This window comes from Hordeum vulgare, chromosome 2H (genome assembly GCF_904849725.1).
Source record: "Hordeum vulgare subsp. vulgare chromosome 2H, MorexV3_pseudomolecules_assembly, whole genome shotgun sequence".
Lineage (NCBI taxonomy): Eukaryota > Viridiplantae > Streptophyta > Magnoliopsida > Poales > Poaceae > Hordeum > Hordeum vulgare.
In genome coordinates this window covers 116,815,143-116,827,500 of record NC_058519.1, presented here as the reverse complement: position 1 = coordinate 116,827,500, position 12,358 = coordinate 116,815,143, and the positions used below count along the sequence as shown (strand labels likewise).

The 12,358-nt window shown below is 45.1% G+C and overlaps 2 long non-coding RNA genes across 2 annotated transcripts; both read left to right on the top strand.

Annotated features, from left to right (window-relative positions):
- Positions 1-5,530: 5,530 nt before the first annotated feature.
- On the top strand, positions 5,531-6,526 carry LOC123429747. Its single transcript, XR_006622739.1, has 5 exons — positions 5,531-5,663; positions 5,768-5,868; positions 6,073-6,183; positions 6,265-6,336; positions 6,440-6,526. It is a non-coding gene; the product is annotated as an uncharacterized LOC123429747 (long non-coding RNA).
- Positions 6,527-6,789: 263 nt separating this feature from the next.
- Positions 6,790-11,236, top strand: LOC123429746. The gene is made up of 2 exons (XR_006622738.1): positions 6,790-6,929; positions 10,763-11,236. It is a non-coding gene; the product is annotated as an uncharacterized LOC123429746 (long non-coding RNA).
- Positions 11,237-12,358: the final 1,122 nt, after the last annotated feature.

Here is a 12,358-nt window from a genome sequence, read left to right as displayed (position 1 = left end):
TAGGGGGAACACTTTTCTTGAAATTTTAGTGAGGGATCATCTTATTTACTACCGTCGTTCTAAGCAAATAAGATATAGAAACATGATAAACATCACATACAAATCATAAAGTGACATGATATGGCCAATATCATCTTGCTCCTTTGATCTCCATCTTCGGGGCGCGGCATGATCATCAGTGTCACCGACATGACACCATGATCTCCATCATCATGATCTTCATCATTGTGTCTTCATGAAGTCGTCTCGCCAACTATTACTTCTACTAATATGGCTAATAGTTAGCAATAAAGTAAAGTAATCATATGGCGTTATACAATAAATTAAGAAAACTCCTATGGCTCCTGCCGGTTGTCATACTCATCGACATGCAAGTCATGAATCCTATTACAAGAACATGATCAATCTCATACATCACATATATAACATTACATCCTTTTGGCCATATCACATCACATAGCATACCCTGCAAAAAAAAGTAAGACGTCCTCTAACTGTTGTTGCAAGTTTTACGTGGGTGATATGGGTTTCTAGCAAGAACATTTCTTACCTACGTCACAGCCACAACAGTGATATGCCAATTGCTATTTACCCTTCATAAGGACCCTCTTCATCGAATCCGATCCGACTAAACTAGGGCAGACAGACACCCGCTAGCCACCTTATGCAACAAGTGCATGTCAGGCGGTGGAACCGGTCTCACATAAGAGTACATGTAAAGTTGGTTTGGGCCGCTTCATCCCACGATGCCGCCGAATCAAGATAACACTAGTAATGGTAAGCAAATTGACCAAATCATCGCCCACAATTACTTGTGGTCTACTCGTGCATAGAATCTACACATAGACCTAGCTCTAATACCACTGTTGGGTGACGTAGAGATAATTCAAAAAAAATCCTATGTGTCACCAAGATCAAACTAGGAGAACCAGCAACGAGAGAGGAAGAGCATCTTCATACCACTGAAGATCGCATAGCGGAAGCGTTACTATGAACGCGTGATACGTCCCAAACATATCTATAATTTCTGCTTGCTCCATGATCTTTTGGGTGACATTGTTAAATCTTTTGCTACACTTTCATATCTTTTTACACATATTTGGACTAACCTACTAACTCAGTGCACCCAGTGTCAGTTTCTATCTGCTAATGTCTTTTTTGCAGGGGCTTTTACCCAATTTTCGGGAGCCCCAAAAATACCGAGAAAAATATATGAAAATCAGCGTAACGGAAGCTTCCAGATCACCGAAGATGGGCCAGAGGTGGCCAGGGGCTGCCCAGGCGACCTCCCGGCACGGCCTGGCCCCTGGCCTCACCCACAGGCTGCCTGGGTGCGCCCCACCTCTTCAGACGCCCTCCTGTGGCCTATATTTACTGCTCCGAGAGGAAACCCTTCCATCACATCCAGAATCATGAATTTCTCCATTGTTCCGCCGCTGCAGCTCTTCCGAGATTGGGAGCGTCAGGAGACCTCTTCCCGGCACCCTGTCGGAGGGAGAATTGACCTCCGGGAGCTTCTCCACCGCCATGGACGCTTCCCGGACGTGCCGTGAGTAGTCCTCCTTGGACCATGAGTCCATGACCAGTAGCTATGTGATGTCTTCTCTCCAATCTTGTGCTTCAATAATTAACGCTTGTGATATGCCCTACATGATCAAGGCACCTATGTAATTTTCATGCTATTGCTATGCTCGGTTTGCTGGGATCCGATGGATTATGAGATTATGTTCAGATTGTTATGAGTTATATATTTGATTATCCTTTTATATTATGTTCTTTAGTGATTCATGCATGTTCTCTGTTGCTCTTTATTGCTTTGGCCGAGTAGTAGATTGTAACTCCAAGAGGGAGCGTTATGCATGATTGTGGGTACATGGCCCCTGATGTCTAGCTTGAGTGACAGAAACATGAGACTAGGGGATGTGTTGTTGCCACCAGGGAGAAAACAACGGTGCTTGTGACCACGGTTGCAAGGATTGTTTACCTTACGCATAGTTCATTAATGCAGTTATCCATTGCTTTGAGTTTACACTTTGGGTGGGGCTCGCAACTTAATACCAGCGAGATGCTCTAGATAGATATCTCAAGGTGGATGATTAGTAAGTAGATGCTGATGAATAAACGGTCTACTTGTCTTGGCGTACTGCCCATAAATATTGAGCCCGTAACTTTCAAGTAGCATAATTAGCATTGCGGTGCGTTTATAATTTTGTCAATTGCCGAGCTGTACTTTGTTTAGCCCAGCTTAGTTGTTTATCGTCTTTTGGGAGAGAGACATCACTAGTGAACATCATGTGACTCCGGTCCATATCACCACCATTGCTTACACCTCCATCATTTACTGCTTTCATTTACTTTTCAGTTGCAATCACTATCACTATTCCCGCTTGCGTTTTGATCCTTTGGAAACTACAAGGCCGGAGAGATTGACAACCTCTCTGTACTCGTTGGGAGCAAATTATTTGTGTGTGTGCAGGTCCATGTCTTCTACTTGCGCCAGGGCAGGGGACACCTACTTGTCGATCCTCGGAGTCCTCCTGGTTTGATAAACCTTATAGTCTCTGTGTAAGGGAAAACTTGTTGTTGACTACATCTCCACCTTCCACTTTGGGTAACCAACGAGGAGCGAGAAGTATATTCATCAAAGCGGTCGATGGAGTCATACTCGCGGTGATCCAATCCAAACACCGAACGTTCAGTGTCTCGGTGTTCAACACACCTACAGCCCAAGGACGTCTCCTCCTTCTTGATCCAACAAGGGTGAAGGATAAGTTGAGGGAGAGCTGTGGCAACACGACGGCGTGGTGGATGGAGCTTGTGGTTCCCGACAGGGCTTCGCCAAGCATCGCGGAGGAGGAGAGGTGGAGAGGTAGGCCTGCACCAAGGGGTGGTGACCAAGGTGTGTGCAACCCTCCCAAAACCATCTATATTTATAGGAGGGAGGGAGAGGGGGCCGGCCACCCTAGGGTTCCCCTAGGAGGGGTGGCGGCAGTCCTAGGAGGTGGGGGCGGCGGCGCCATAGGGGTGGCTTGCCACCCAAGTCGGTGGGTGGCAGCCCCACCCCCTAGGTTTTAGCTCTAGGCGCCTTGGGCCCTCCTCTCTTGGCTCACAACAGCCCACCAGGCGCTGGTTCCCTTCCAGATTTGGCCCATGCAGCCCTCCGGGACACGTGGACCCTCCCGGTGGACCCCCGTTACCCTTTCGATGGTCCCGGTAGAATACTGATAAACCCTGTAACCTTTTCGGTGACCGAAATTGGACTTCCCATATATAAATCTTCACCTCTGGACCATTCTAGAACTCTTCGTGACGTTCGGGATCTCATCCGGGACTCCTAACAACCTTAGGTAACCACACATATATTTCCCATTACAACTCTCGTGTCACCGAACCTTAAGTGTGTAGACCCTACGAGTTCGGGAATAATGCATACATGACCAAGACATCTCTCCGGCCAATAACCAACAACGGGATCTGGATACCCCTGTTGGTTCCCACATGTTCCACGATGATCTCATCAGATGAACCACGATGTCGAGGATTCACTCAATCATGTATGCAATTCCCTTTGTCTACCAGTATGATACTTGCCCGAGATTCGATCGTCGGTATCCCTATACCTTGTTCAATCTCGTTACCGGCAAGTCTCTTTACTCGTTCAGTAACACATGGTCCCGTGGGTAACTCCTTAGTCACATTGACCTTATTATGATTATGCATTACTGAGTGGGTCTAGAGATACCCCTCCGTCACACGGAGCGACAAAACCCAGTCTCGATTTGTACCAACCAAACAAAGACTTTCTAAGATACCTGTAGTGCACCTTTATACACTACAAGGAATACAGTCTATTGCAACAAAATTTATTTCTACAACAATCTTTCATGGCAATAAAATGCTATATTACCACAAACTTTCAGTTCGTGGTAATATGCCCTACATATTGCCACTTTCCAGTTTTTTTGCTCTAAGTACTCCGTTTTGTTGCAATAGAAATCGTGTATTGCCACAAACTGGATCACCGTTGTAATATGGCAGTGATATTGCAACAAAAAAGTTTCGTTGCGGGAATTAGTCGTTTTGTTGCAATAGAGGCTTAGGTAATGCAACAAAGTAAATCTTTGTGGTAATATTCTGGCGCATATTGCAACAATTTCGAAGTGTGGTACTAGACATAGACATTGTTGCAAACAAATGGCTTTGTATTGCGACAAAACATGTATTGGTTGTAATAGGACGATGTTTTGCCTCACCTTCATTGTGTTGCAATAACTATTATATATTGCGACAAATTGTGCAATCATGGTAATATCTATAACATGTTGCAACAATCCCTAGTGATGCAAAAAAGGAGCAATAGAACATCTCTGCATTTTCGTCTTAATTATAGACATATAATTAATAATAGCAAAAGGGCCCGTGCGTTTTAACGGTAGAAAAAAAACCACACGCTTTTAATCTTTTTATAATCATTTTGATTTATTAAAATAATGATGGAAAGCGGGTTGAATAAGAAAAATTACAGGTTTTTTCTTATAAAAATAACATGGTGGAACGCCACTCCTAATCTAACCCGAGCTCCCTCCCCTAGCCAGCGTTCGGAGCCGATGCCGCTCGCCGTCATTGCCCTCGCGCCTCTCCTCGTATCCCCTCTCTCGCCTCCCTCTCCCTGTGCCCGTGGCAGCGTTGCAGTCTCCGCAGAGCCCCGGGGAAGGCGCCGCGCGCTACGGCGGGTGCGGTGCTCGGCCGCAGCGGCGTCCGGCGGAGGCGGTGACGCCGGCGAGCTGTCACGCGCCACGCTGCTCTGAAGGGCCGCCAAGCTGCCCAAGCCGCCAAGCTGCTCATGACACAATATATTTGCCCTTTGGTGATAAATTATGGGTTCTCCTATAAAACCGCGTGGCGCGTTTCAGTACTTAACTGTATTTCGCTTAGTAGTGTTTAACATTCTCTTTAATGTTTATCATGTACATTTTCACAGTGCCTGCCGTTCCGATTAAGTTATCGTGGCCTAGGCGAACCATTAAGTTATCATGATGGTATTTTTTTTCTACACGGACAGTTTAGGTTTTTTTTTCCTAATCGCTGACTAGGCGCATTGGACACTCTCTCTCTGCACTCCACTTCACTTTCCATTACCCTTACCCATTCCCCTCCCTCACTCTCTCCGCCAAATCCCTAGCAGCAGAGTCCACCGCCGATGGGAGAGCCCACCGCCGACGGGAGGGAGCGGGATTGGAGAGCGGGAACCGAGGTGGGCAGCGAGGGCGGAGGAGGAGGATCTTTGGCGGACCTGGAACTCGCGCTCGACGGCATGGGCGGACTGGAGGATGGCGCCGGCGGGCTTCTTCCGCAGCACGTACCGCCGGGGCTCCCCGCCGGGCGCGGAGGCCCCGAGGCAGTAGGTGGGGTTGGACTGGCCGTGGCCGAACTGCGTGAGGGCGAGCGCCGGCGCCGGCGCGGGGAAGCCCGGGACGTGCGCGGCCGCGTACCGCAGCAGCGCCGCCTCGTCCAGCGCCTATGTCTCGTGCACCGGCCGCAGCAGGTCCGAGGTCAGCGTCGCCATCTCGCTCGCTCGCTCGCCAGCCGCCGGTCCGGGATTGGATTGCCGAGAGTGGGGAGGCAAAATCGAGAGTGGGGAGGCAAAATCGCAGTCATAGTTGGTATGTTGAAGCCATTATGAGATCTTTACTTTTTTTGCTTCCTCCTATTATTATCAATATTTGTAGGCTGCGTAAACTATTTGCATTCATCTGCATTTGTTCAGGTACTTGGCGGCATTCATCCTCCTATGGAAGCTGAATAACGAACTAGTTCTGTTCTCATGGAATGTCATTGGCGGTGACATTATCCGCTACCTGAAATCTGGTTGGCCCATATCCCTCATTTTCATTTCCTAAGACTTCACAAAATAGCGCTTTTGCTTCCTTGTGAGAATTATTTGGTCTATACAGAAAGACAAGAGGATATTCATGAATTGAACTCCGCTTAGTAATCAACCAATTAAGCATTCCTTAAATGTTGCTGCAACATACCTGTATGATAGCCACTCTAACTTTACTGTTTTTCTAGGTGCTTTGCTAATTGCCAGGACCATCGCTGTAATCCTTCCATTATGAGATAAGCTTGAAAGTCTGGCTAACAATTTCTCTACTTAATGATGCACTGGCTCTTGCTGGTCAGGTCTATACATTTACAGGAACAGGCATTTAATCTCTAGCTCGATACCTTCATATGTTCTGAAGTATCTATAACTTAATGCAGGCTCTACTTGCAAGTGAATATGCGAAAGGGAACTACAAGCAGGCCCGCTTGGTTTTGTACAGAGTTCTGCAGGTTAAGAAGATATTATATTCACTCACAATTGCTTGTTAACTTTCTCATCTTCCTTAGCTTTACTGAACAATCATACGCTGACGATGCATCTATTTTCCTGCAGATTGGAGGTGTCACTGGTCTTGCACTTGCTGCGACCTTGTTCCTTGGGTTTGGATATTTGACCTTGTTATTTACAGATGATCCAGCATTATAGATTTGGCCATTATAGATTTATTTCTGCGAGTTGATCTAACATTCCCTATAGAAGCTGACTGGCTAAACTTATGTTTGGTACACCAGCATAGTTTCTTGACTAGCACTCGTAGGTAACCATAAAAAAAGTTCAGGAGTTCATATTCATGGCTTAAACATGTGAAAAGCACCTTACCAAGAGATTTAAGTCTACACAAAGAACCCCTCGTCATCATCCAATTCTTCTTCTCCCGAAGGAGCAATGTGGCCATCATTTACATAAGCCTCATCATCATCCGTATCATCATCAGATTTGAATTGAACATCTTCAAACTCAACAGGTTTTATATTTGTTATGACTGAAACATCAACGCTTGATCCTTCGTCATCATTTCTACTCCAACTAGTGATCTCTTCAGGTAGTGTAATATTGGCACTGTAATTTCTGCATCTATGACATCCATTACATTTGCCTCACCACCTTCATCGTCTTCAACAGCTTCATCAAGGCCTACACCATTTAAAACAGAAGGAGCAAACAAATTGCGTGGATTCATTTTAATAACAGCTGCCCAATCAGGGTTCTTCACATCTCTCACATAGAAAACCTGTTGAGCTTGGAGGCCTAGAATGTAAGGGTCCCCCTTGAATCTGTCTAAAGTAGTGTCGAGTTCAATAATTCCATATTTGGTGTCCTTCTTATACCCCTTACTCTCAGTTCTATTGGAAGGAGTCACATCAAACCAATCACACTGGAATAGAACAACCTCCTTATCAGGAGGAAAGTCAAGAAATATGATTTTCTTGATCACCCCGTAATAATCAATATTGCCCGTGGTTGCATCGCCCTTAACTATGACGCCACTATTTTGGGTACTCAAATCCTTCTCTATATAGGAATTCCGAAAAAAAATATACATTCAAAATTGTACGGTTGTGTACACGAGCTAGGTGATGAGGTCCTTTAGCTAGTGCATAAAGAAGACTGCTGACCTTGCCATCATTGTGCAGTTATGTGATCTGTTTCATCGAATAGAATATGTGTGAGTGTAATGTACAGTGTTGATACATTATTATGAGGAACACTAGTGAAAATACGAAAGAAACTTACCCGTCTCTCAAACCATCCAACAAACTCTTCCTTGTGCCGTTTCTGAGGATTAGGATAATTGTTACTTGTGAGCTCCTGAAGATGTTCACTTGAAAGAGAAATGATTTTTAGTTCAAAAGCAAATTATTAATGCATATCACGATGTGAAATAAATACACGAGTATGCTTACTCCATCCATGGTGCAGTTTCCTCACAGTTTGTTATTATGAAATGCCTCATTCTATTAATCTCAGCCAAAGAGAATGATTCACAAACAAAACCTGTCTTGGAGTAATCAACTGTACTCATTATGCTAATCCCTGTTGGTGGTTGATCTGTACCTCCATCTTCATGACGTTCGGACTGACTTAGCTTGGTAGGCATTCCATCAAGGAATCGACTGCAAAAAGTCATGCACTCTTCAAGTATGTACCCCTCTGCAATAGAACCTTCTGGTTGAGCCTTGTTATGCACATATCCTTTGAGCGTACGCAAGTATCGCTCAATTGGATACATCCATCTATACAAGACAGGCCCTCCCAACCGGGCCTCTTCAGCAAGATGAATTGGAAGATGCATCATAATATCAAAGAATGTTGGTGGAAAGATCATCTCGAGCTGACATAGAGTTTCTGGAATTGTTTGGCTCAACTTCTCCAAATCTTCATCCCTTAACTCTTTCGAGCATAAATCAGAAAATAATTTACTCAGCTGAAGCAATGGGTTAACAACATTCTCTGGCAAAAGCTTGCGCAACGCAATAGGAAGAAGTTTCTGAAATATAACATGGCAGTCATGAGTTTTGAGTCCACTAATTTTGCACTTATCGAGGACGACACATCGCTTAATGTGTGAAGCATAGCCATCAGGCATCTTAATGCTCTGCAGAAACTTGAGGAGCATTATCTTCTCTTCCTTATTTAAAGTGTAGCAACCTTTCTTTATTTCATACTTATGCTTACCGGGCTTTGGATGCTGGTCCTTCCTAATTTTCAAGTCCTCCAAATCAAGACGAGCCTTCACACCATCCTTTGATTTCTTATCCATCTCAAGCAAAGTCCCTAGAATGCTTTCACAAATGTTCTTCTCGATGTGCATAACATCCAAATTGTGCCTAACGAGCAAGTGCTTCCAATATGGGAGCTGGAAAAATACACTTTTCTTCCGCCAGTTATGCCAGCTATTAGTTTCCGGTCGTTTTCTCTTATTTGACCGTCCAAACGGTGCATGCGGAATGCTATCAAGCTCCCGCACAACTTGTTCACCAGTAAGTGCCACTGGAGCTTCTCTATTATCTGTCTTGTTGTTGAACAAGCACTTGTTTCGACGCCATTTGTGGGTCCTCGGCAGAAAACGTCGGTGTCCCATGTAGCAATGCTTTCGACCATACTTTAGCCATAAAAAATCTGTACGTTTGTGGCAATACAGGCATGCTAGCTTCCCTTTTGTGCTCCAACCACTCAGCATTGCATAAGCTGGGTAGTCATTGATGGTCCATAACAAGCATGCATACATCTGGAAATTTCTTTTAGTTGCAGCATCATATGTGTAAGCACCATCCTTCCATAGAATATTCAGTTCATCAATCAAGGGCTGCAAGTATACATCTATGTTATTTCCTGCTGACTTTGGTCCTGGAATAATCATTGACATAATCCAATTTTGTTGCTTCATGCACATCCAAGGTGGCAAGTTATATGGGATAAGAATGACAGGCCATGTAGTGTGTGATAAACTCATGAGCCCAAAAGGGTTGAATCCATCTGAAGCAAGGCCAAGCCGAACACTGCGAGCATCTTTTGAGAATTTCTTAGAATATTTCTTATCAAAATGCTTCCAGGCCTTTGAATCTGCAGGATGCCTCACTACGCCATCATCCACCCGACCATCCTTATGCCATTTCATATGTGATGACATAACTTCTGTCATGTACAACCTTTGCAGTCTCCGAATGAGTGGGAAATACCTTAGAACTTTCTGTGGCACTGGCTTCCTTGATTTACGACTTGATGTATTGTCTTCGTCACTGGTAGGAGTAGATTTCCATCGAGACGCGTGACAGACAGGGCATTCTTCGGCATCAGCATGATCATTACGGAATAGAACACAATCATTAACGCACGCGTGTATCTTCTTGTAATCCAACCCAAGATCTCGGATCACCTTCCTTACTTTTGCGAGATTAGTAGGAATGCAGTGACCCTTTGGCAGCACCTGCGCGAACATCTGCAGAACTAAATCACATGCTCTGTTGGTCATCCCAGACACGCACTTGATTTGGTAAAGCTTCACAATGACAGATAGCTTTGTGACATCCTCGCAACCTGGGTACAACTCTTTTTTTGCCTCTTTCAATAGTTCGAAGAACACCTTGGCTGTTGCATTTGGGTCCTGGTTTCTTCCATCACCGCTGGAATCATCCACATGAATGTCTCTTGTACCTTCATCATGATCTGCATTACTTTCCATGCCCGTGCCCCTTAGGAGAGTATGGAGCATGTCACACATTCCAGCACCATCATCTACATCATCTTCATTATCAGAATCTTCAGACATGATGCCCTCATCAGGTTGTTCACCATGGTATATCCAGTGAGTGTAGCTCTGATCCATCCCATAGTACAGCAAGTGAGTATGAACCTCCTTTTTATTTCTTTGAGCACTATTCAGACATTTCCTACATGGACATGGTACAACTGATTTTGGATGAGGACCATCGAAAGCAAAATTCAAGAAATTCTTCATGCTAGTTTGCCACTCAACAGAATCTCTTTCCTTATCCATCCAGCTCTTATCTCGTGTCATTTTGCCTTATCTCCGTAAAGCCTGTCCTGTTAAAAAAACATAGAAATTGCATTAGTACCTGCACTACAATCAATAGAATCACTAGCTGCATCACAAGAGAAGACAACAAGGACACAAGACAATAACATTATAGCCTGCTTAAAATCACAAGTGTTGAAGCCTGAATCACAAGTGTAGAAGCCTGAATCACAAGTGTTGAAGCCGGAATCTAAATTTGCTGCACTCTGCTGCACTTGCAATGACAAATAGTACAGAGGAAAACAGGGAGGGGAATACTCTGAATTTGCCGCACTTTGCTTACTCTGAATTTGTTGCACTTTGCTTACTCTGAATTTGCTGCACTTTGCTGCTCTCAGGAGAGGGACGGCTGACCAGGGGAGAGCTTCTGCAGGGCGTTCCACTCATGCGCACGGGAGTCCCGGGCAGCCGACCAGGATGGAGGAAGAGCCGGAGCAGAGCCGGTTGGCGCCGGAGTTCCTACGTCAGGCGATCCAACCATGCGCCCACTGGCAGGATCGAGCAGCAGAGATCCAGGGAAGAGAAGGCCGAAGGGCAGAAGGCGCCGAGCAAAGGGTGCCGGATCAAGGTTAGAGGGAGAGGGGAGCGTTAGGGTGGTGCCACCACGGGCTGCTTCGTCGCGCAGCCATGGTGTGGCTGCTGGATCTGGGATAGTTGATTTATTTGGGGTAGTACTTTTGAGGATCTGGGATAGTTGATTTATTTGGGGTAGTACTTTTGATGATCCGGGATATGTTTTTTTTTAACGTGTATGATTAAGAAACATGCATGCGTAAGATTCCAATATTGCAAGGCCAGCAAATTGTTTTTTTGAAACGTGTATGATTAAGAAACATGCATGCGTAAGATTCCAATATTGCAAGGCCAGCAAATTGTTTTTTTTAAATGTGTACGATTAAGAAACATGCATGCGTACTTATTTCTTTTTAATAATATAAAGATTGAAGGCAACCATATATACTAGTATGAATACATGTGCAATGCACGACTTAAAATTAGCAAGTGATATTGGCACAAAGCTTCAGCTAGTAGATAGATTAGGGTTTTAACCTTCATAATGGGCGGCACTTCATCTTCGTGTTTATTTTCCGGGCTTCGGTCGTCCTCAAGTTCGTTTGTAGAGATGGATTAGATGGAGCTCCGATGTACAACTGTACTGACTCCTTGGGACGGTGAGGTTAGAATTTTTTATCGTGTGTTAGTCGTGCATGAAGACATCCCGGTTATCATCAACAAGGTTAAGTTAGATGTGACACGAAAACGATGATAAACAACGTGTCAACGGTTCATTCTCGCTCATGTAAATTTTATTTTGTTTGTTGTATTTCCGATGGACCAGCATGACGATCAATCCGAGTCATTTAAAATAAATACTTATTAATTGATGACTAAGAACGGAACAAAAAATATATATAGAAAGATGTATCCACGTACCCCACTATTTTCCTATCTCCTTGCAGTTTTCTTCTCAGGCTATATCAAAAGGTTCGTACGTACCAGGTCACGAGCACACGATGCATGGGGCCCTTCTTTCAGGATGACTCTAGAGGACCGTGGAGTAAACTGATGCCACTGTTCACTGCGAATCCTGAGCATATCAGCTGCTAGATTTAGGAAATCAACGGTTCCGATGGACGCTTTGAGTTCGATTCAAAACTGGTATTACTATATCGGAGTATAGAAATGAATTTTGGTTCAATCACATGTAAAAATTTCGGCGAGTATGGGGGTGGCCAGTGGTGGTGCCCGCGCCGCCTGCGACTAGGGCCGCGCTGCCGGCGCCGCTGCGCACCTTGGCGACCACCACACCGCCGCTGCCCACCCCCATGGAGGCCGCGCCTCGGGACTCCAGGTCAACTTCCTGAAGAGCACGACCACGCTGATCCGCTGCGACCCCGCCACAGCCACGCCTGTCGTCGACCTACTGGGATGCC